Source organism: Triturus cristatus, chromosome 3_2, assembly GCF_964204655.1.
Source record: "Triturus cristatus chromosome 3_2, aTriCri1.1, whole genome shotgun sequence".
Taxonomy (NCBI): Eukaryota; Metazoa; Chordata; class Amphibia; order Caudata; family Salamandridae; genus Triturus; species Triturus cristatus.
In genome coordinates this window covers 1,035,995,200-1,036,019,850 of record NC_140584.1, presented here as the reverse complement: position 1 = coordinate 1,036,019,850, position 24,651 = coordinate 1,035,995,200, and positions in this window count along the sequence as shown.

Below are 24,651 nucleotides of genomic sequence, written 5' to 3'. Positions count from 1 at the left end.
TTAATGATTAGTGGTGATGTTTGAAAATCACCAAAGGGGGGATTGATGGAGCAGGTAAAACAATATTTTGTATACCTCCTCTAATTTACATGAAATTAATTACGTAATCATTCTAAATTTAATTTACATAACATGTTTGAAGTGAAAGTGGTACTAATCAATATTTGCACCTTGATAAACATAAATACACGTGGGACTAAATTACTAAATTGCATGGCAAAATTAAAAAACTAACAATGGTACGCAAACTAACCTTAGATTTTGTTGAAATAGTAAAATTGCATGGATATTGCTTCTTGATGGTATTGTGGCTTAAAATTATCATATGGTAAGTATTATCGCTTTAAATGTTGCTATAGCTAGGAAGATACTAATATATATTGGGATTAGTGTGGGTTTGAACATTAGAACCTTCATTTCTACATATTAATTGCTGTTATGTCTATTTTCGCTTAGTTAATATTTGGGCCTACTAGGCCGCAGTACTCAAGATGGCATTCTCTGAAGCAGATGCCACCATATGCGCGCGATGATTTCTGAGCATGCCCAGATGGCTCTGGAGATCATGAGGTGAACTGAACTCCTGACACCATGTTCCCTGCCAAGGTCGATGTGTTGGGGACTTGACCGCAAGCCAGTAGATGAATGTATGGGAACCACGGAAGAGACAAAGAATGAACCTGTCAATAGGACCCTTTTACCTTGAAAAGATTCATTTTCTGGTCCCCACATGGGAATTGGAAGGACCATTACAATTTGCGACCTTTGGTGCCAAGTCACTGTGAAGAACCAGTTTGCTCTGGCAAGAGTCCAATGAACTATTGATAACCCCGAACTGTCCAATTAGAACATTTGGTCTGCCCCTAAAGTTGCCATATTTTGTATGAAGTAAGGCGAGAAAAGGTATAAGAAGCCCTCGTCTGTCATTACGAAAAGGTTGGGATTGGAGTTACTGTTGGAGTTGCAGTTGCGGTTGTCTTTGGGTTATTCTTTAGAAGGAGTTCTTTGAGAGCTCTTGGGAGGAGAGTATTTGGGAGAGAGTTCTTGTTGGGTGGTTGTTATTTCTCTATCAAATTTTTCCGACTTTTCTATTTTTCATTAAATTCTATGCTGCCAGTCTGGGTGTGGAGTTAATCCATGCTGTGGATTGATATATGGACATTGCTGAATTTATGAACTTTTGCGTTTTGCCTGACGGTTTGATCCCTTGCTGTGGGTCAGACAGCCTGTCTGAGGGAGTCTTTACCTGCAAATGCTGATATCTCCTTATTCGATCTGAAGCTATCGTCGCCTGTTCATTGGTAAATGAAATACTGCATTTCTTCCTAAATTTATGCTTAAATGATATTTCTAAATGCTTAATTACTTTTAATAAATCTAATTTTTCAAATTATGAACTGTAATAAATAAATGCAAGATTAAAGGGATTGATTAATGATTTAGATAAACAAGATTGAAATAACAAGAAATGAGTCGTGGTTTTTAAATTAATTACTGATGATGTTAAATGTTTCCTAGACTTTAATTCTGTGTTAGCTGGTTCTAATTCACCATCAACCAATCCAACTAGTTGGTCCATCGACCAAACAGTGGAGTGCCTTGATGATAAAGTCAGGATTCTGAAAGTGTATATAGAATGTATATATGAAATAGTAAGAAAATTAATCCTGATGGATAATAAGGTACCCACATGTCCAGCAGCCTTTTCTCCTGTGTACAGATTCAAGTGAGTTTTGTGTGAACGTGTAGTGTGTTGGTGTTATGGACCCCACCAATGAATGAATGAATGAATGAACCTTTGTGAATAAGAATCTGTGACATAAGGAGATATGTAAATGTTGTCCATCGCGCTGGATGATAACCAGGGTGCTGCTACGTCATTGCAGCAACATCAGGAACTGGTTGCTAAGGTACGGCATATCAAGACGTAAATTCCTGGTTGCTTAGTAACTGCATATAAGCTTGTCAGACCTCCCCGTCACAGTCCGCACACACATGAGCATTAGCTCCCCCTGCAGGCATCCTCAAGCAAAAATCTCCCCTGCTCCCATCCCTACCCTCCAGGCCACACCCACATCCTGTGGAACATAACCCATAACCTCGCCTCCAGAAATTCTGTTGTTTTTCTCTGCAGTCTGGATCAAGCAGGTGGGTTTGGTGCTTGTCTCTGCTGGCACTGGTAATTATTTATTGCAAATTAAGGTCTGCTCTAGCGACCTTTTCTAGAGGTGGCAGAGGTTTGTCTTTGTGTCCCTGCTGTAGCCAGACGGCAGCTAGCTCCGCATTTCTTATGTAAGAGCTTTGTGGAACGAAACCCATGGATTGACTCTCTCCCAGGGCAGGGGAGTCTGCGCTGGTGGACTGGCGCGCCTAGGGTGTGGTGTGTCTGGTCCCATTTACATCACGTACACTGTGGTATCTGCGGTACGACCTGAAGGAGGCTCGCAGTGTGAGTGAGGTTTGCAAAAGCGCTTGCTTAGGACTTTGGGCTGTGGGGAATTGGCCAGCACGCACCTTGTGGGCCACATGAGTTTCTGATTTTACAGAGATTAGCCGGATGTGGCTGTAGGGTGTGCTGAGATGTGTCCATTGGTTGTACGGGCGTCATGGCAACAGATATTACAGGAAGTCTTTGCCCTGATTGGTGATTGTATGTAAAAAGAGGTGTGCTTTCTGCTGTTTTCTGGCTCATCATGGAGGGTGGAAAGAGATCAGAGAAGTGTAATCATAGGGAGGAGGAGGTGATGGCTGGGGCTCCGACTGCTCCTTCCTTGGCTGATGTCTAGAGGATGATAGAGGCTGCTGTTTAGGCTGCTTTTCAGGCCAGAGAAGTGGTGGGGCCTAAGAGACAGAAGCTGGATTCTCCTGATCCTCCTGATCCCGACTGTGATTATGAGGAAGAGCTGAAGGAGCACCTTTTTCAAGAGTCAGACCTTGGCAGTGTTTTGCAACATGTGCAGGACAATTTGGGGTTTCCTGTGTCCTCGGTGGCTGAGGAATCAGAAGATTTATTTGCCAATTATCAAAGAGAAAATCTGCATTAATAAGTCTGTCCAGATGTGCTGGAAGGGGAATGGCAGGATGTGGATAAGCATGCCTTTTGCCGGTTCCTGGCCAAACGATATCTGTTACAGGGGTTTACACGAGAGTTCCCTTGTGTCATGTAGGTTGATATGCTGTTGGCTGGCATTTTTTCTTAGAGTATTGTGGTTTTTGAGGATTCAGTGCCTTCAGACCTTGGTGATAAAAGGGTTGACGGGGCTCTGAAGAGGTCATTTGCTGTTTCGAATTTGGCGTTAGGTCTGCGGCGTATACCAGTTATCTGGTTCAGTCTCTGTTGAAGGACTGTCAGAGTATCTCAGAACAGCTGCTTCAGGATGATGATCCCTCTGAGTCGTTGACTATGTTGGAGCACCAGTTTTTTTTTTTGTCTGATCTTTTTTTTCGATTCCCTTAGTGCCTCGGCTGAGGCAGCTGGTGCCTCCGTGGCGGCTAGGTGACACTCTTCTTGGCTCTCTTGAGAGCCAAGGAGAGTGCTCTCAAGAATATACCCTTAATAGGCTCCAAACTGTTTGATGATCCCTTGAAGGCTGTGATCATGAAAACGGCAGAGGACAAAAGGTTGTTGGCCCCTGTCCATCCACCCCTGAAGGGAAAGTTTGCTGGCTATGAAAAGGCTTTTGGACAGGCTTTTCAGACCAAAATGGGCAGTCAGCCCTTTCGTGGTAGGGGGCGTGGCCGGGGAGTACCTTCCTTTCATAAGTCTCGGGGCCAGCAGGGAGGTTCAGATACCGCCGGTCAGGTGAAATCGTGACTATCGCGGGGGGAGGTGGTGGGGGGATCCCCTCATGAGTTTTTTGCCAGTCTGGGAGGAGTGTATCAGGGATCAGTGGGTCCTGCAGATTATCAGACTGGGGTATGGTGTAGAGTTTGTGATGCCTCTCTTGGGATTCTTTCATTCCATCAAAAAACAAACTGAGACGTCCACCATGGTGATCCATGATTTTAATTATTTGGTGACAAACTGAATAGGGGTCGATCTCTATGACCTCTCTGGAATGCTCAAAATTCTAATGCTGTTCCGGGAGGTGCTCCGCATCCCTTATCTCTAGCCATTGTACAGTTTTTTGCAAACCTGAGACAGTGATGTGGAGACACAGGAGTGAGCCCTCAGTCTTTGAAATTCGGACCTCAGACACCGTCACCCTGTCCATGGTGTTTCATAGATCCTGTTAAAGCAGTGACAAAAACATGATTAGCTCACCAATTATCCTCTATAGTGAAGTTTGTGAGTCTTGAATGGCCTCCATTTCAATGCCATAAAGGGATCTTTGCATGGTGCCAAAGTGGGGTTCATAAATGTATCAATGTTCTCCTGTGAGGGCTGTGCTCCTTGCCTTTTGTTTTTTCCAAGGGGGCCTCTCAGCCTCCCAAGCGTCAGTGGATAGCAGGGGGAGCCCAGGGTCCAGGAGTGTCAGGATCTTTTCAATTGCCTCCGCTCAAACTGTTCTACCAACACCGAGTGCAAATGTCCACACTGTCATGTGATGTGTCAGTGAGAAATTCAGAAACTTTTACAATCACCACAGATCTTCTCTAGTTTAGAAGGTGTCACACTTTCATCAGCATAATTTATTGCATGCTTTTGGGACCCAGCCAGGTTCCTATTTCGGTTCTGTGAAGGATCGGCCCCCAGGGCTCCTCATGCATGAACACAGATGGTCACAGGCCAAATACAATGACAGCCACACCTGCATGGCTATAAACAACATTTCACAGATATCCTCGGACTCACTGGACACCGATGCAAGTCCCCCACCACTCATAGGTGTCCTTTCTTTTTGCTGGGGTGCATATTGTCCACTGGTCCTCAAGGACGCATCTCCACCAGGAGGTATTGCCCTCACTTACCACTGTGCAAAGTAACTAATTAACATCCCTGGGGCAGCCCAGGTTTTGCCACTGTCATAGAGTCACAGAGTGGAGGCCTCAAGATTGGGCTTGTCAGGTTGGCGCCACAGGGACTCACTCTCTTTGCCTCCCTGTACATCCTCACGGTTGTGGATGTGTGTGACAAGAGAGTCAGCTATCACATGTCCTCCCGTCCTGCAATTGGGGGTTGTAGTCCTCAACTGACCCTTGAGTGCCAACAAGGCCACTTCACATGCACACGGCGGGTCATATATGTATATCTGGTGAGGCTGGCACTCCCTGCCACCAGTGACGCCCAATACTCGCAGCTGGGTTTCCATAGAGCCATCCACTTAAACACCCCGGCATTGACCAACCCAAAAGACAGCGCTGTCTGCAGCTCCACAGACAACGCCCTCAAACCCAGCACAAGCTGAGGCTCAGGACTGCCGACAGCCCCCAGCATTTGTTTATGGGCGGGGGGAGGAGACCTATCTGAAAATGGATAAACTGCATGCTGCCAGCGCGTGGAGAGTTGAGACAGTCACATTTTGAATCATATTGGCTGTCCTTTCAGTTGGCACGAATCTGCTCCTTTCTACATAATACCGTAGAAAACGAAGATGGGCAAAGACCGAAAATGGCCAGTCTTAAAACACTTTATACAAAGGATAAGAGCGACTCACCCTGTCTTACCTGCCGTGTCTTTTGCTTGGCAAAAGGTGCACCGCCTACTACAAGTAGATGGTTCAATACATTTGGGGGTGACATTAATAATAGTTAGATCGAGATTGGGGACAAATAACCCACCTGTTTAGAATTCATCAGTAGAAGATTGGAACATACTGGCCACCTGATAGTTGAAAGCAAGGTACAGATGTTTGTGAAAGCACAAATGGACTGAGCAAGGTGCTACTTTGGTGATACTGACAACTGTTGCCTTGCCTCAGTCAGGTGCTAGGCCCCAGTTTATACCTCTGTAGGTATTCGACCTGCTAAACCACACTTAAAAACAAAAAATTACACAGCGGGTTCGGTTAAGGAGAAATCTGCAATGGAAGGTGAAAAAACCCCAAAAAGATAAAAGACGGACTGGATCACCCACTTCTTGGGAATTCGGCAGGGGTGGTTATAATTTAAGAGACCACGACTAATTTTAGAAAGCCTGAACACTATCTGTATTCTATCTGTATTCTGTTAACCACTCTTTACATCTTTTTCAGGACACTGAGGGTAAAAGAATTGCAAGGGGGAGCCGATCTGAGTACTGACAAAAGAGGAGTACAATAGGAAAAATTAACGTGGACTGACGTCAGCGTAACGAGGGAAGAAAAAGGATTGGACTCTGAAACCCTAGTAAAAAGGGAGACAGTAGCAGAACTTTATAAAAAGTTGTGGACCTAATTGAGGAGAAAATCTACAACAAGCAAGCTTTTGAGCCATTTTACAGACCATCCACCACTGTTCTTGTGGAAAAGGTAACAGAATAGTTCTCCTGCCTCTTCTGCCTGTATCAAGAAAAAACAGACATGTGTCTATCGCCTACATTAAAAAATACTATGTGGTCAGTTTTCTACAGCCGGCCTCCGCAGACAGCAAAAATAATTTAGAGTAGTGCCTCCTAGCCTCTCCCTACTCTGAATATCATACTCACTGAACAAAGTAATAACATTTCTAGCTATACTTACCAGCCGTGGATGTTTGAGCTTAACACTCAATACGCAGAATGCTGAGTGTAACAAATATAGCTGATGCTGCCGGCGTTGCTGTGTAACGTAATTCCATTGTCTACTATGAAATTGTAAGTGATGCTATTCCATTTGAACTGGTACACCCTTTCAGGAGTCCCGAGAGATCAACAAATTCGAAAATGACTCTGGATATATCTCAGAAGATTTTTCAACCCCTTTCACAGTCTCCCATCACCAGAGACTGCTTCACGCATGTCAGTGGTTTCGTGACAATTATAAGATTCCTCCACAGTCCTATGCCTGGATCTCTTTGGAAAGTTTCTTCTCATCATGTGATTGTCAACGATATTTCTCATTTTACTGCTACTCAACGAACATTTTGTCCCTGCAAGAACTATTGTATCACCTGTGGTTTGTAAACTACAGCCTCATTCTTCCTCCGACAGAACCTGAAGAGGTTTCTACGCTGCCACCATTACAGCTTTTCCTGCTCCCGAGGGCATAGATTGGGAAAAGATTCCATCCCAGAATATGGGACCTACTGAGACATTGCAATTGTCTTAAGTGATAAAAGTTTCAATTGATCATGTTATAATACCAGGTTCTCTTTCAGATGATTGGGGTATTGTGACTGTTAATAGAATGATGTCTGATTTGCAGGCATTGTTGCAGGGATTCTGCACATACACAGAACTATGCGCAGGAAACCAGGACCTCGGTGTATTGTGGTGTACCAAAAAACCCACCTCAGTACCTAGAACCCCAATCCGAACCCCAATCCGACTAGCAATAGTGTCTCATCGTTCCCCGTACTACAGCAAAGCTACCAATGATTAGACAACCTGGAACATGCGACTTCGTTCCTCTCAGGAGTAATGGGAAACAAGAACACTCTTTCGCTCAAACACTCATACTTGTCCACAACGTGAGTAAACAGAGACACGGTATAGTTTAAAATGTTTATTTTAACTAACGTGCTCTATAATGCAGTACACGAGCCAATACTAGCAGCAAAATGCATAAGAACAATATAATCAGCATTGTTACAATTCCATAAAGCACAAAAGGGGAAATCATATTATAATGACAGTGGAAACAGGACTATAGCGGCTTACCCCCCCCCCCCTTGCTAAGAGCTAGTTTATTTTAATTATAGAAGACCTCTAAGCTTTGTCTGGGGAACCCCATACCTCCAAGGTTAGATGCAATGAAATACATCTCCGGACATACACTTCTTCGTTGGAAAGGTTTTCTCCAAGTGCCCTCTCATGCATGTAATGCCATATTAAAAGCACTTGAGTTTCAGTAGTGAAGCTGTGTTCCATGTTATGTCTATGGGCGTGGGACTGACCAAAGTGAATCAACAGCATTCATTGTTTTTCTACCTTGAACACGCTGTGCAGATGAAGAGCACGGTGTTCAGCTAGATGTGTGAAAGGCAGACAGTTCTCATGTGAAGAAGCGCAAGCAGAGTATCTACAAGAACAGAGCCATGTAGTGCCGTGTGCAAAAACTAACTTATGCTAATTTAGCAATGTCCGCAGTTAATCCCATGTCCTCACTACAGCATATGCTGTTTTTAGGCCTGGGCAAACATTTTGTTCCGTTCGCGGAAATTGCGATAATTTGACATTTTCGCGTTCCGCGGAGAGCGCGAAAATGTCAAAATTTCCGCTTTCCGCAGCTTGGTGATAATTTGTTTCTTCTCGCGCTGTAAAATAATACATTCTCGCGCGCGCGCGATCGCCTTACCTGAATCCCTGCGTTCGCCGACAAGTTTTCTTGATCCGGTCGCGTTCTCCATGAGATGTTGGATTGTTTTTAGCCATTTGCTCTGCCTCGCGACGTCTTTCTTCTCGCGATCATGCACCGCGAGACAACTCAAAACAAGATGGCCGCGCCCGCGAGCAACCACATGGGTAAGTTGGCGACCCGCAACCATGCAGAAAATCTCGCGAACATGCGGGAAAAAAAAATCCGCATCTTCGCGATATTTCCGCTTGTTTGCGATAATTTTAAACATTTTCGCGATAATTTGCGAAAGTGGATTTCGCAAATTCTGCCCACCCCTAGCTGCTTTGAATAATGAAGATCCCTATTTGAATTCAGCAAACTACAAAGAAATGTATAGCCATCATCACTATGTACATTGCTTCATAAGTAGGAATAGTTATCCTAGAGAAATGAATGATTACACACAATTAGAACATTGTGAGGCTAAGCCTCCTGAGAGTCCTTCTAATTTCTTGAAGTGATTCCCTTACTTTCAGAGTACTGACAGGTCACCTCCTTAAGCCTGTGGGGAACAGAATTTTGGCAGATTCAAGGGAAAGAAGCCTTATTTCGAGCTTGTATAATACCAAAAGAAATTATCTTTCTGAACAAAACTATCCAGCAGACTACTTGTCTGGGGTTTGGAACAATGAAGGATTTAAAGAATCCTGTTCCAAAAGTCAATCTGACTTTGCTCAATAATTGGCAAATATTCAACTAAATAGGGCATTACAAACACTTAGATCAGGTTTCGTGCCTTGGCAACTTTAAAAAGAGACAGCCTTCTTTGAACCCTATCATTTGACACCCAACCAAAAAACAATGGTTAATAACAAATCCATGCATACTCTGTTAAGCATAGAATAATTTGAAGATGCCTGAATTACAGTCAGTGACGCGCCATCAATTACTTGGTTAATACATGGGATTATTTTTTTACCCATATCAACTTTTCATTTTCATGACTGTCAAAAATATAAATCAATTGGTTGGAATAAAACTATGCACAATTCACAACTATCCCATTCATGGAAATTTCCTTTCACCCACATCTGTTTAAATGAAAATGAATATGATCCTGTATATATCAGTAGAGCAACTTGTAGACACACCCTTCTGTGTGACACTGTGTCTTTTCACTGCATGTGTAGTGCTTTGATGCCAGATGTTTTTTATCAGTTTCCCCTATGACTTCCATTCCCACACACCATGAACTCCTGAATAACCGTTCTAATTTATTTTTAACAAATGTTACTTGCTGTGGGTTGGAACCTGTCCAGCCATACCTGATAATGGTTTCAGAATCCATACAGTGTTGTAGAAGGACCTTGTATCCTCCACCTAGAACTATTATGAGGAACATCCCTTTGCCTAGTATTGTCATAAGTCCTGTGCAGGCTCATTGTCGTTTGCCCTATGTTAGCATGAGCACTTTGCAGACTGTGCTCTGCTTTGCACGCGTTACTTTACACATATCTTTAGCTTTATGCCACAATGTACTTTCACACAAAACACGTTGTTGTTTTGCGCTCTGTTTTTTTCCTGGGATTTAATCTGAACATGTAGACAACATTGAACAACAATGACCCTAGTTATACTGCTCTGGTTAGGCCCTAGACAAAACACGCAAATGCAGCTGTTGTTTGGGAACAAGTACTTTCTGTCATATAGGTATACACAGATAGGTAACACACACTTGGAGAAGGACCTTTCCAGGGAAAAGAGCGTGACAGCGTCTGGGATGTAGAGTTTCATCTGTGAATACTGAGGTACGGGGTCTGCTGGTAACACCTAGAGATCTTGATATATATATATATCTATATATCTATAGTGAGAGTAAACCGAGCTGATGGGCTTGTTTTACTTTTACTGGATCAGTCCTGGAGGGGGATATCTCAGCCCCGAGCACTGATTGGGGTTGGAGAAGTATCTCTTCTCAATTGATCCTTGCTTGCTGATTGCCATAAGACAGCGATTCCCAAGCAGGGAGCCACCCAATAGACACCAGGGATATTGGGGGAGCGCTCCTTTGGGCAAGTGATTATGCTCCCCCACCCCTACCATGTATCAGTCTTTCTGCCCCCTAGGGAGCGGATGGAGTAATTACTCCAGTCTGCCCCCCTCGGGGGGCTGAAAGCCCACTACACATCCGGGCTTGATAAAAAAAAATAGGGGTGGGGGTTTCCCATATGGGCACAGCAATGCCCTCAGTCCTAACAAGTTATGCAGGCAGGCTTTTTACCTTCCCGGGGTTGCAAACGGGGGTGATAACCCCCAATCTGCCAAGCCCTCGGGGGGACAGAAAGCCCACTAGACACCAAGCACATAAAAAAAATAGGGGTGTCGTCTGCCTGTCATGGGCATGGCCATGCATCCACCCCACCAAACAAAATACTGGCAGTCTTTCTGCCCCCCGGGGGAACTGATGGGGATGATTACCCCCGATCTGCCACCTCTGGGAACAGAAAGCCCACTAGACACTAGGGCTTAATTTTATGAAAAAAGAGAGGGGTGGGGGGCTGCTCATTATGGGCACGGCCATGTCACCACCCCCAACAAAATATGCTAGCGGTATTTCTGCCCCCCGCGGGGGGAGATGGGGGTGATTGCCCCCAATCTGCAATCCCTGGGGAGCAGAAAGCCCACTAAGGAGCAGGACTTAATTAAAAAAAATAGATGGGGCGCTACCATCATGGGTACGGGAACGCTCCCACCCCCAACAAAATATTCAGACAGTTTTTCTGCTCTAAAGCAAAACAAACACGAGGTGATCGGGGGTCTAGGGGAAGGTTTAAAGACCAAGCATGGATATAATCCCCAACAGTAACTATAAACACAACAAAATATCAACGGGTTTTGCGAGCCTGAACAGACCCCAGACACAAGCAGAGACCTTTAATACTGCAATCGCAAATAATCCTTAAAAAGGAAAATCTTTTTTAAAGGACGGATTCCCATCACTCACCGAAGTGACATGCTACAACCCCCTCACTGAGAGGGAGGAGCTCAGGGATGTTTTCAAAGGAATGTAGCGTTGCTAGGATTTCCTAAAATCCAACAGATGTGAAGAATTGTGATGAATATGAGTGATGGGCGCAGTGCACAAGTGTGAGAAGTGAAGTGAAAATTAAAATTGGTTAACAAGAGAAAAAAGTTTTATTCATTATCCCTTGATATCCAAATTGAAAACAGTGCAAATGCAGTTCTGAAATAATAACTGCATAATTCCTTCTGCTCTCCCTGGAATTGCACTCTTGTGATTGGGGGGGGGGGGGGGGGGTAAAAAGCCCACTAGACACCAGGGACATAAACAACAATAGGGGTGGTTCTCCCACTTTTCCCAGTAAAAATACTACCTCAATTGTGTGGCAGGGCCCAGTTCATGGCACAGGCAAGCATCAAACCAAGGTCTCATTGACCCTGGCTTGATTTGTGCCTGTCAGAGGCACTAGACCAAGTCACACAAGTGGGATAGCATTTTTATGGGGACAAGAGGGGAAACACTAGGTGGTAGTAATTTGGGGGATTACTGCTGATTCCGGAAGTTTACGTCACCAAAATGCAAGATAAATCTGCAAATTTTACGCAAAGTTTGAGGTTTGCAGGGCATTGTGGGTAAGAAAACTTTATAAGGTCCATTGAGGGCATACCACCCTGGACCTCCCTCGATGTCTAGTTTTCAGAAATGTCTGGGTTTGGTATGCTTCCCAAGGTGGCAGCTGACCTGAGTCCCAAAAATAAGCAATTCAGCACAGAAGGTGGACGATATGGGAACTTAGCCCAACTCTGCTCATATGTATAAAAAAAAATCCAAAATAAAAATTTCCATTCTTGCCAAAAAGATGGGGATGCATGTGAGTTAATTAATAACATTTTATAAATATAACTTCCCCTTGGGACCAGATAGGAAAATAAAGCTTAGTATGCCTGAACTCAGAATCTGAAGATGCATCTTTTAGTAAAGGTGATTTTCACATTCTGTGTTTCTAAATACCACTTTTTTAGGGGGCGTGGCTTGGACGGCAGAGCCGATGGTTGCCTGATCCCATTGCTCTGTTGTGGACGGAGAAGAAATGAAGGCATTCCGGAAATAACTGAGGTGGTGCTGGCTAATTAAACCCGATTTCGATTCCTGGTGGAGCGCTGCTCCTGGGGAGGTTGTCACTGCCTTGAATGGCTCATGAAACATCGAGAAATCACCGTTTGAAGAATTGAGGAGCTCGGGACCCGTGGGCTCAAAATGGCGGATTTCATACGTTATGCGCCGAGGTCTGCTGTGGGCTCATCTGAGAATCGGCTTTCATCGAAAATGACGGATCATGGGACTGAAGCTAATCTGCACCGTTGCTGTGGTATTTATTGAGGAGCGATTCAGATTGGGATATTTTGCGATTTGCTCGAGAGTGCGATCTGGCTATAAAATGGCGTCTGTGGCTGTTTTGATTACGGAGATAGCTGTAATGACGCTATGAGGCAGCGCCGTGCGGAGAGGGGGAACGAAAAATCGACAGGATGTATTTGTGAGCAGTGCGGTTGCAAGTGTGAGTCTCTCTGGAGAGGTTCAGCTTTTAATTCTATGCTGCCCACCAGATGGCGATCGTTGCCTGACTCCAGCAGGGCTGCTGGGAGAGGTCGTCGAGAGAGCTGGTGATGTGCAAATGAGCAGTGCTAAGATCTCCGGTCCTGTCATTTCTGATCAGCGACTCACAGCGTGTACTTCAGAGTGGCGGCTTAATTGCTACCAAAGCCATCTGTGTTCAAACTTGAATTGGAATAACTTGATGCTCAGTTCCTGTGTAGTCTAATGGCTTCCAGATTTGTGTGTCACAGATATAAACCGGAGTAAGAGGTGCTTACTGTGCCTAGGCTTCTCTTTTTCCATTGTTCATGCCATGTATTGGGTGTAGCCTTCTGGAGAAAATGTGCCGAGAGAGCTGAGGAATAATCTATGTTTAATATGCTATGGTTTGCAGATTGGAAGCAAGTTCATTGAATATTATGCCAGCCCTCATGCCAAATTAAGAAAGTCTTATTTAATCATTGATTCTGTGCGCCACTGGGTAGCCCCCGCTGATTACTGGTGGTGGCTGAACAAGTGTTCTAGGCTGCATTATTTAGGAGATTATTCCTTCAATACTTCACACTGATAGCAGCGTGGTGCTTGTATTTCCAAATTGTATAGCGGCTGTTCTAGTGGGGCACAATGGCGGAAAAAGGGTCTAGGCTTCAATATAAAAAGACTAAGGGAGAACAATCACTTTCTGTCTCCCCATCAAAGCTAAAGCGGACATTAACAGCACTATGGACATGATCCTTAAAAAGTTAGCGGAAGTCCATGAAATAGCTAAATCTACTAAACAGAATACAGACACATTGCAGCTAGAACTAACGGCCATAAGAGCGGATATGAGCACGATTAACTCTAAATTAGCAGCCGCCGAACAAAGAATTAGCGATATTGAAGATGTCTCTTTTAAGTCGTGCAAAGAATTGATGTCACTTAGGGACCTGGCATCCAATCTTAAGAGACAATCAGCGGAGTTGGAAGATAGAAATAAGAGAGGTAACATCAGAATTTTACGTGTTCCAGAAGGATCAGAAGATGCTGCAGGTTCTTGCCTCGCTTTCTTAGAGGACTGGATACCTCAGTTCACAGGCTTAAAATTTGCTACACCTTTAGAGCTTGATCGAGCACACAGAATAGCAACTTTTAATTCTGCTTCACGACAAACAACACTCCCTATCATCTGTAGACCATTGAGGTTTCAACACACCGAAGCGATCCTCAACTACGCCCGTAAAACGCGACAACTCATTTGGAATAGCCACAAAATAATCTTCACGCAGGACTACTCCAAACCTACTGTGGATATAAGGAAGGGCTTCCTTGGCTAACGAGACAAACTATGAGATAAAAGTATCCAGTTTTCCTTTCTTGGTCCATCTAAGTTTAGAATTATAGTCAATGGTTGTCATCACTACTTCACGGACCCTACGGACTTAGTGAACTTCCTAGAAGGCCCATCCACTCAGGATGTGGATTTTTCTCAGGCTTCCTCCAACAAAAGCAAATCATAACACTTGTATGTCTTTATCTCTATTTATCTACAAGTTTAGTGTTCTCTTGAGATCTTGAAAGGTAAATGCACTCAATGCTCTAACCGCACTGAATATCTTTACTTAAACTATGTGAGTATAGTTGGAATTTCTCCTTCCCTTGGTAATATCCGGACTCATGGTCTATTTTGGTTATATAAGTTACGCGCTATGATATATATAACATTCTCTCAAACTGTTTATATTGTTAGTTCTATAAATCTCCGTTCCACAGTGGGACGCTCCTGCCGTTGCACCTCCTATATTCAAGGTTTGCAGGGAAGGGTGGGGAGGGAGGGGGGAGTGAAGTGGTTGGTGGGGAATTCCCATAATTTGAGGAATATTATCAGATGTGCTGTGTTTTGTTTCTTGGGTATTCCCTTTTGTTTCTTCCTATTTTTTTGGTCTTTCTCTTTTCTTCTGCTTTCTTTCTTTATTTGTATCTTTTCTCCATTATTAGCTGGGCTACATCGTGGCCCTAATAGACAAAGAGTACCTATGCGCTATTCCATACATAATTATGGCTGGCATTTATAGTTGTCTTTTTGTCATGTACGAGATCAGAACAACCCGTTTTCAATTGTACTTATGATGGTACAACCTATGTCACGAAAGATTGCAGAAGATGTCAATGTAATATTATTAAGTGTTAAAGGGCTCAATCACCCAATTAAGCGCAGGAAAATATTTGACTACCTAGATAAATCTAAAGGAGATATCATCTTACTACAAGAAACAAAATTATCTAAAGAAGATCTTACTTTCATTAAGAATAATTGGATTTCACAGATTGCTTGCTCACCGGCAGATCATAAAAGGAAAGGGGTGATCACATTAATAGCTAAAAATGCTAATATTGTTTTAGAATCACAAACCCATGACAGTGATGGCAGACTGCTCATTTAAAGAAAGGTGACGATCTTATCCATGTAGTACATATATGTGGCCCCAACACAGATGATCCAGCATTTTGGGAAGGTATATCTCAGACTATAGAGGATCTTCCCCAGGAGGATCTTATCATAGTTGGAGGAGACTTTAATAACCCATTGGATCCTATAATTGATAGACAATCCAATTGCAAATACTATCCTACCAGATCGCATGCCATAGTTCGCGCCATATGTTCTAAATTTTAATCTTAAAGATGCATGGCGCCTTCAACACCCAGATTTCAGAACTTATACTTTTTACTCCACGCCTCACAACTCGCATGCTAGTATTGACTACATTCTCATTTCAGGCTCGTTCACACATTTAATTGAACACTCAGATATTTCTCCTAAACTGGTGTCGGATCACTCGTGTATTAACCCCAGGTTGGCGGGCAGTCACAATGAACCTTCTCCAAAAGGATGGCAATTTAATAATGACGTCTTATCAGACCCTGAGGATAAAAAGAAAATTGAAGAGGCTATATTACATTATCTCAAACATAATGACACTGCGGATACTAACATCAATACGCTATGGGATGCTCTGAAGGCCACGGTTAGAAGAATAATCATTGAAATTAAAACGAAAATAAACACACTAATGATGAATTAGTCAAATTAGAGCTCGAAATTAAAACCCTGGAATCTTCTCATGCTAACTCTTTGAATGATAAATCTATTCTTTCATCACTTACACAAAATAAATATGAATATAATAAGATCTTGAGCGAACGAGCGGGTGTACGGCTGAATACATTTAAAGCCCTTAATCTTTGCGAAGCTAATAAGGCAGGTAAATTACTCGCTTCATATCTCAAACATAAACAGAGCCAGAATGTTATTTCATCCATCAAAGATGTCAAAGATCAGATGCATACAAAATGGAAGAAAATATTGAAAACCTTTAAATCCTTTTACGATAGCTTATACAAGAAGGGTCAAGATCTTGACTCAGAGAATTGCGTTCAATAGTTGAACAGACTTAGACTACCTCAATTAACAGAACAAGACAAAATAGCACTAGGAAAACCGATCAATGCAGAGGAGGTTACGAACTCGATTAAAACCTTGAAGGATAATAAACCCCTTGGTCCAGACGGTTTCACAACCAAGTTTTATAAGTCCTTCTCAGAGCACTTACAACCGACTATGTTGCGAGTGTTTAATAACATAGCTAGTGAAGGACGCACTACAGATTCCATGACAGAAGCCAACATAGGGGCATATTTTCAAGCAGGGCGTTAAAATTATCGCCGCTTTAGCTTGGGCTTGATAATATGTCGCAGAGAATCCCCATAGAAGCCCATGTTGACACCAGAACATGGGCTTCTATTGGACTTTACCTACAAGACTCAACTATGTTCTGCCATATTTAATAAGTAACTCTCAAGTAGGTTTCCTCAAAAGCCGTATGTCTAATGACAATACTCATTTGTTGTGTCACGTACTAGAAAACACTGCATTTAGTCCAGATCCGTCTATTGCTATTACATTGGATGCAGAAAAGGCTTTTGATAGAGTCTCTTGGGCCTTTTTAAAGCAATGCATGTACTCAATTAATTTGGGAGACTCATTTATAAAAATGGTAATGTCCCTCTACCTAGCACCATCGGCTTGTGTAGCAATCAATGGATCTCTTTCTGAATCTTTCAACCTTCACCAAGGTACTAGACAAGGTTGTCCCTTGTCTCCATCTCTGTTTCTGCTGGCATTGGAACCATTAATTCAAGACATTAAATTAAATTTGGATATAAAGGGGGTAGTTTTTAATGATATACAAGTCGAATTAGCTGCCTATGCAGATGATATCTTCATCATGACTGAAAATCCGGGTCCTTCAATTACTGCCTTGATGGCCACTATTGCTGAATATTCCGTACATTCAGGCAATAAACTTAACAGGGAAAAATCGGAAGTAAAACCCTTGAATATGCATTGCACAAAAGACATCCTAGGTAATTCGGGATTGGCTTGGCAACCGGGATACATAAAGTACTTAGGGATCGAATTTGGTTGCAATATTATGGACACCCTGCATCACAACGAGACAGTAACTCTGGAAAAAAATCACAAAACTTTTAGATTCTTGGTCACCAAAATTTATTACATGGTGGGGAAGGGTAGAAAACATAAAAATGATGATCACACCTTTGGTTAACTACCTTATAAACATACTTCCTCTACTCCTAACAGAGGATTTTCACCATAAACTAGATATTCTTACAAAGTTTTTAAGGGGTGGCAAAAAAGCCCGAATTAGCATTAAAAAATTGAGACTTGATAAATCTCTCGGGGGAGTCAATTTAGCACATTTTCAATTGTATCAATCAGCTTTTCTATTGGATTTTGCCTCCAATTCATTATAATCCGGTGTGGTTAGATGTAGAAAAAGCCATTCTTAAGAGCTTGGATCCTCTGGTATTACTTACCTCTAACCAGCTTTATCCAAACAGATCTAAATCTATTTTCAATAACACAAAACTGGCACTTCTATCGATGGATAAGAAACTGGATGTGAGTATTAGAGGATCTAAGATGGAATCTGTATGGCTCAATCGTAAAGTACTCTACAAAGGGAAAACATTAAAGCTTGATGATTGGATTAAAAAGGGTATTTTTTTCCCATACCAGTTGGAACGTTCCCAGTATCCAGTGACTTTTATAGATCTTCAAACCAGTTATAGATTAGATAATATTGAATTTTCTAATTTTTTAAAAGTAAGAGCAGCAATAACTAGAGCCAAATTTCATAATGTGCCTCCATCCTTACCAATGTTCGTGGCAAAGATAAATAAATTAGGTCATCAAGTGTCACATATATATATAAACTTCTTCGCCCTAAATCCTCTAAACTCAATGATAATCTGATCACTTTTTGGGAATCGCATTCTTCTGTCCCAATATCGAACTCTTCATGGCCACTTATTTGGAACTCGAGAACAACAAATAAAATATCCCCAGTGTTATCTCAAACTAAATATTGGCTTATGTACAAGGCATTTTGGACACCGGCTAGATTACATTCACTTGGTATTCACGAGAGGCCATCATGTTGGAATTGTAAAGAGGAAACTGGGGATTAGCTCATTTTATTTTACACTGTAAGGCTGTATCGTCCTTTTGGGACAAGGTTTTTGCTTTTCTTTTTAAGGTATTTAAATGCGAGCTAAAAAGAGAGTTTTCCGTATTAACTACTGGTTTTCTATCGAGTGATTCATGTACTGATACGGATAAAGCTCTCTTGGACCTTTTACTTACGTCAGCAGTGAAGATGGTTCTCAATAATTGGAAAGACACACACAATACTTCTTATAGAGGATGGATGAACTGGGTTACTCACCTTAGAGGTGCTGATAATATTGCACTACAGAACTCTCCTTGGAAACCTTTGTGTAGATCGTTATGGACCCCCTTGGACATTTACTTTGACACACACAGACCTCCGTGATTAATCATATTTCATTTGTACTCTCTGTAATAATTATGCCGGTAATATCTTATGTTTTGATTGTCATTGCTGTGAACTTTCCAATATTTATATTCTAATTATATCATAAACTCGAGATAGGTTTCTCTTGTTCAATATATGATTTTTTTTCCCTTTTTCTTTTCTCTTTCTCTTCCTCTGTTTTTTTCTAAGGGTTCGTTTTCATTCTCTTTCTTTTTTTTCTCTTTGTTTCTTTCTTTTTTCTGGGTTCTCTTCTTCATTGTTTTATTCTGAGATGATATGGTTTAAATTACTAATTTCGATACTATGTAAAATTTCCGGCCATGCTTTTTTTGTAATTATAGCACACTTATTAAGCTTGTACATTATTCCAAACTTGTTTTTTCTTTCAGTTTAAGTTGGTTTACTGTTGAAAAGATTCAATAAAGTGTTTGAAATAAAAAAAACAAAATACCTACTTTTAGAAAGTAGGTATTTTCTTGCTTTGCCATCTTGTGTGCCTCTGCTGGGATGTGTATTGACTGTCTGGCTTTGGAGTGACAGGGGATGGGGATGTGCAGTGGCTCCAGAGAGTCTGGATGAGTCAGGGCTGGGCTGAATAGAACTGGGCTGCATTTAGATTAGTGGGAGGAGATTTCGTTGCACCTGAACAGGCCAGGTCTGCTGTAGACAATGCTCTCTCCGCCTCCTGCTAGGAATGTGGGCCAGAGAGGACCAAACTGATTTGGACTAAGCACAGACACTCTCTGCCTGAGAGGACAAAGGAATTTGCAGAATAAATATTGGGGTCGAAACCCCAGAACTTTAGAACTCTTTTGGACCCAGAAGACTGCCAAGAAGAAGACCTGGAGAAGCTGTGAGGAGGAACTACCACTTTGCTGAGTGCTTTGCTGTGTTGGCCTGCAGTGGCTGCTTCTGTCTTTGGCAGTGAAAGGACTGGACTGAACTTTCTGCAACTTCTTTATTGCGTCTCTCCAAGGTCTTCGAGGTAGAGCTTGCCCCTTGTTTAAGAAGTCTCAGGACCAGCAAATACTTCAAGTTCTTCTGCCATCAGCACTGGGGACTGTGTTTTGTGCTGCAACAAAAGAAAAAGCAACACAACGTCGTCTACTACTCTGCTGCCGACTCCGTGTCCTGAAGGCACCGCAGAGGCCACCGCAACCCTGGTATCACCGACGCCGCCACTCGCCACCGCCACCGAGCCTCTACTTGCAGTACGACCTGTGGGCACTGCACTTCACACTGCTTTGCTTCACGACGCCGCCTTGGGATCCCCGACGACACAGTTCCACACCGACATCGATGCTGCTGCTTCCACCATGGTTCGACGGTACCGCTCGTAAGTTACTAGACACACCACGATCTGAGGGCACCCGACGCCTGCCGATGCCGGAGCTCCCGACTTCAACTGTGAGGAGTTCGTTCTGCAATGCGTGTGACTTCAAGGGCCCGAAGACTCCTGCCCCGACTCTGGAACCGACGCCTGCAGACGCTGGCCATTCGGGGCTCAACGAGAGGTCGGCGACACCCTAAATTTCTAAAGGTACTGTTTTGCGGGTCTTCCCGACACAGTAGCTGGCCCTGGACGCCGCGGTCAGCCAGAACTGTTTGGATTTGTTGTTCACGATGCCGTGATAGGCCCAGACTGAGCTATCAACTTCAAGGAACTGTATTTCAAGTCTATTTTGATTATTGAAGATTTTTGAGAAATGTATGGCGGATTTTTATCGTTTTTGGTCTTGTTTTGGATATATACAAATATTGAATATTTTCTAAACTGGTGTGGTGTCCTTTTGTAATGTCTTTACTGTATTAATGTTGGTTTGCGCAAATGTTTTACACACTGCCTCTAACATAAGCCTAACTGCTCGTACCAAGCTACCAAGGGGGTGAGCAGGGGTTATTTTAGGAGTGTAACTCCCTTATCCTGACTAGAAGGAAGGGTCCCTACTTGGACAAAGTTGCAACCCTTGCCAACTACAGACCCCCATTTCTAACACTGGTTGTCAGTGGTGAGAATAGGACTCGTGTTTGCACTTGACTTACAGTGATTTGTGTGCACTACTACCATATCACCGACCATTAAGTATCACATACTGGTTCTCGTTCTTTTAGGCCTATTTTTGATCTTGTCAGTTTATTGAGAACTTGAACTGCAACTTCATCATACCTGAATCAGGAGCATCATCTGTTGCATCCTTGGAAGTGGCCTTTGTGGATGATAGGTTAGAATCCTACAACGTGAAAGAGTTGAAGGCTATTTGCAAAAACCTAAAGGTCCAAGTCAGAGGCCTTACCAGGAAGGAGGAGCTACAAAAGGCGCTGAGGGCCTTGGTAGCAGCCAGACATGCCAGTGGGCAGTCCGGAGATCTCAGTGGGGAGACGGAGGAGCCTATTCCTAGGATGGATGTGCTACTGGGAGGAAGAGAACCTTCCAGGTCAAGCAGCAGTGGCCTGTCCCCAGAGGAGCTGGAAGACGGGTGGGAAGCAAAGAAGTTTGAGTTGGAAAAACTCAGGATTGAGAATAAAAGGGAAGACAGTAGAATAGCCATGGAGGAAAGGAAGATGATCTTAGATCATGAACGTAGTCTTAAGGAGCTGTAGCTAAGGAGTAGGCCCAGCTCAGATGGTGGCAGCAACTCATCAGTGCAGTCAGATAGAATTGTGCACATCCCCAAGAATGTAGGAAAGGAATTCCAGAAGGGGGATGACATACAAAGGTGATTTCAGGGTTATGAGGCATCTATACACATGAATGGCTGTCCCTGAGAAGAATTGGGGGGCATGATTGTGGCCTCATTTCCCAGAAGAAGCTAGGGATACTTTAGTGGCTTTGGTTAAGGGGTGTAACCTCACCTATGTGATATGAAGGAGGCCATTCTCTCCAGGTATGGTCTCACTCCTGAAAAGTACAGGGATCAGTTTAGGTCAAGTAAGAAAACCGATGCCAACACTTGGTTGGAATGTGTGGATTCTTTCTGCGGGTCACTGGATGGCTGGCTGAAGGGCAGTAACATGAAAGATTTTCAGGGGCTCTACAATTTGATTGCATGGGAGCACTTGTCTAGTCTATGTTTTGCACAGCTGCACCAGCACTTGGTTGATAGTAAGCTGACTGACCCCAGGAAGCATGCTATGGAGATGGACCGCTGGGTGAGTACCAGGGTCCACAAGAAAGCGTTTGGGGGAGACTCAGCCAAAGGTGGGCAGGGTCCCCAGCTGAAAAGTGGAAGGGGACATGGGTAAAGCACAGTTATCTAAAGGGCCCAAAACTAATACCCAGGGTAAAGGGTCCCATCCCCAGGAGATAAGAAAGAAGGGGCCTCTTCAGAAAAGCCTGCAGAGACCAGCCCCTGGGCGTGCTTCGCCCAAGTCCCAAGTGACCCAAGAGGGACCAGCCACCCACCGGTGGGCAGACCAAGGTGTTGGCTAGTGTAGCGCGTGGGAAGTAGGGGTGCCCACAGGAGGGTGGGAATTCCACAGAAATGACCCTTGTCTCACTAGGGGACAGTAAGATGGTCTCAGGAACACAGTTGCCTGCTAACATTAAGAGATACAGTGCCTGGGTGACCATCAATGGGAAAAGAGTAAAGGCTCTCAGAGATACTGGAGCCAGTGTGACCTCAGCCTGGTGTCACCTGGTCTCTGAGGGGCAAGTAGTCCCCGGGACATTCCTCCAAGTAGTTGCCGTAGACAACACAGAGCACCAGTGTATGGTGGGGCAGGTCCCTTTGAATGGGGGGTCTCAGGTCCCTTGAGGGAGGTTATGAGCCCTACCATGCCTGTAGATTATCTGTTACAGAAAGATTTGGAGCAGTCCTCGTGGAAGGATGTTGAGCTCAAGTCTCACTTGGAGATGCTTGGGGTGCCAGAGTGGGCATGCATGACCACTCGGTCAATGGCAGCAGGAAAAGGTGATCAGAAGGAACTGGAGCCTGAAACAGTGGCCCAGGTTCCTGCCGAGAGAAGGGGCAGGGGGAGAGGGAACCCGCCCCTGAGGTTCCCACGGTCAGGGAGGAGGCTGGCCTTGAGGGGGATGCCCCGGTACCTACAGGGGAGCAGGTTGCTGAACTGGGGGACATATCTGAGCTGACCCATTGGCAGCAAGAAGGTGGTCCTACCAGGGAGGAGTTCTGCAGGGAGCATGAGGAATGCCCTTCTCTGGAGGGTTTGCGACAGCAGGTTGCAAACCAGGCAGCTGGTGATCAGTCTGGATCACACTGGATCTACTGGGAGAATAGTCTCCTGTACAGCGAGACTAAGTTTGCTGAGCCTGGGTCAGCCTGTGTGCTGGTGGTACCTCAGCGCTTCAGGACCTTCCTACTGGTTATGGCTCATGAAGTGCCTTTGGCAGGACATTTGGGGTGGGACAAGACCTTTGACAGGCTTTTCACCCACTTATTTTGGCCCCAAATGCAAATGGACATTGCAGGTCCTGCCAAACCTGCCAGGCAAGTGGTGGGAGTGGGAGGAAGGGTAAAGCTCCTTTCCAACCTTTTCCAGTTGTTGGAACCCCTTTTAAAAGGGTTGGGATGGACATAGTGGGGCCACTGGATCCTACGACAGCCATGGGCAACAGGTACATCCTGGTCTTGGTGGACCATGCCACCCAGTACCCCCAGGCAATCCCTCTCAGGACAACGACAGCGCCAGTGGTGGACTGGGTGTTAATGGGGATCTTTTCCTGCGTGGGTTTCCTTAGCGAGGTGGTTTCTGACCGTGAGACCAATTTCATGTCCAAGTATATGACATCCCTGTGGAAGAAGTGTGGTGTAACCTGCAAATTCCCCGCTCCTTACCACCCATAAGGTAACAGTTTGGTGGAGAGATTCAACCAAACCTTGAAGGGCATGATCATGGGTCTAACAGAACCCATGAGTTGTAAGTGGGACGTCCTCTTGCCAGGCCTTCTCTTTGAATCCAGGGAAGTACCACAGAAGTCTCTAGGGTTCAATCCCTTTGAGATACTGTATGGGCATCCTATGAGAGGACCTCTTGGTTTGGTCAAGGAAGGCTGGGAGGCAGCTCTCAGGAAAACTCCCCAGGACGTATTTAGTTACATGCTGGCCTTCAGGATCCAAACTGCCCACTTCAGGAAACTTGCTCAGGTGAACCTGGAAGCAAGCCAGGAGGAGATGAAACGCTGGTACGACCAGAATGCCACTCTGGTGAGCTTCATCCTGGCCAGCAAGTGTGAATCATGGCCACAGTGGAACCTTGTGCCTTGCAGGACAAGTGGACTGGGCCTTTTGAGGTGGTGGAGCGCAAAAGTGATGTCACCTACCTGGTGAATTTACGGACTCCCAGGAACCCTTTGAGGGTCCTCCATGTGAACTGCCTCAAGCCTCACTTTGAGAGATCCCAAGTGAGCATGCTTTTGGCGACAGATGATGGGGTGGAAGAGGAGAGTGAACCTCTCCCTGATCTCCTGTCTACCAAGGAGCACGATGGGTCAGTGGAAGGTGTGATGCTCTTCCCTGCACTGACCCCCGAGCAGCAAGGTGACTGTAACCATTTATTGGGACAGTTTGCCACACTGTTCTCTCTGACCCCAGGTGTTACTTACAGGTGTACCCATGACGCGGGCACTGGTGACAGCCCTCCTGCAAAACACAAGATTTACAGGTTGACTGACTGGGTCAGGGCCAGCATCAAAGAGGAGGTCTCTAAGATGTTGGCGTTAGGGGTGATAGAGTCCTCCAACAGTCCTTGGACCAGCCCTGTGGTCTTGGTCCCAAAGGCTGCTGCACCCGGTGCCGCTCCAGAACTGCAGTTCTGTGTGGACTACCGTAGGCTC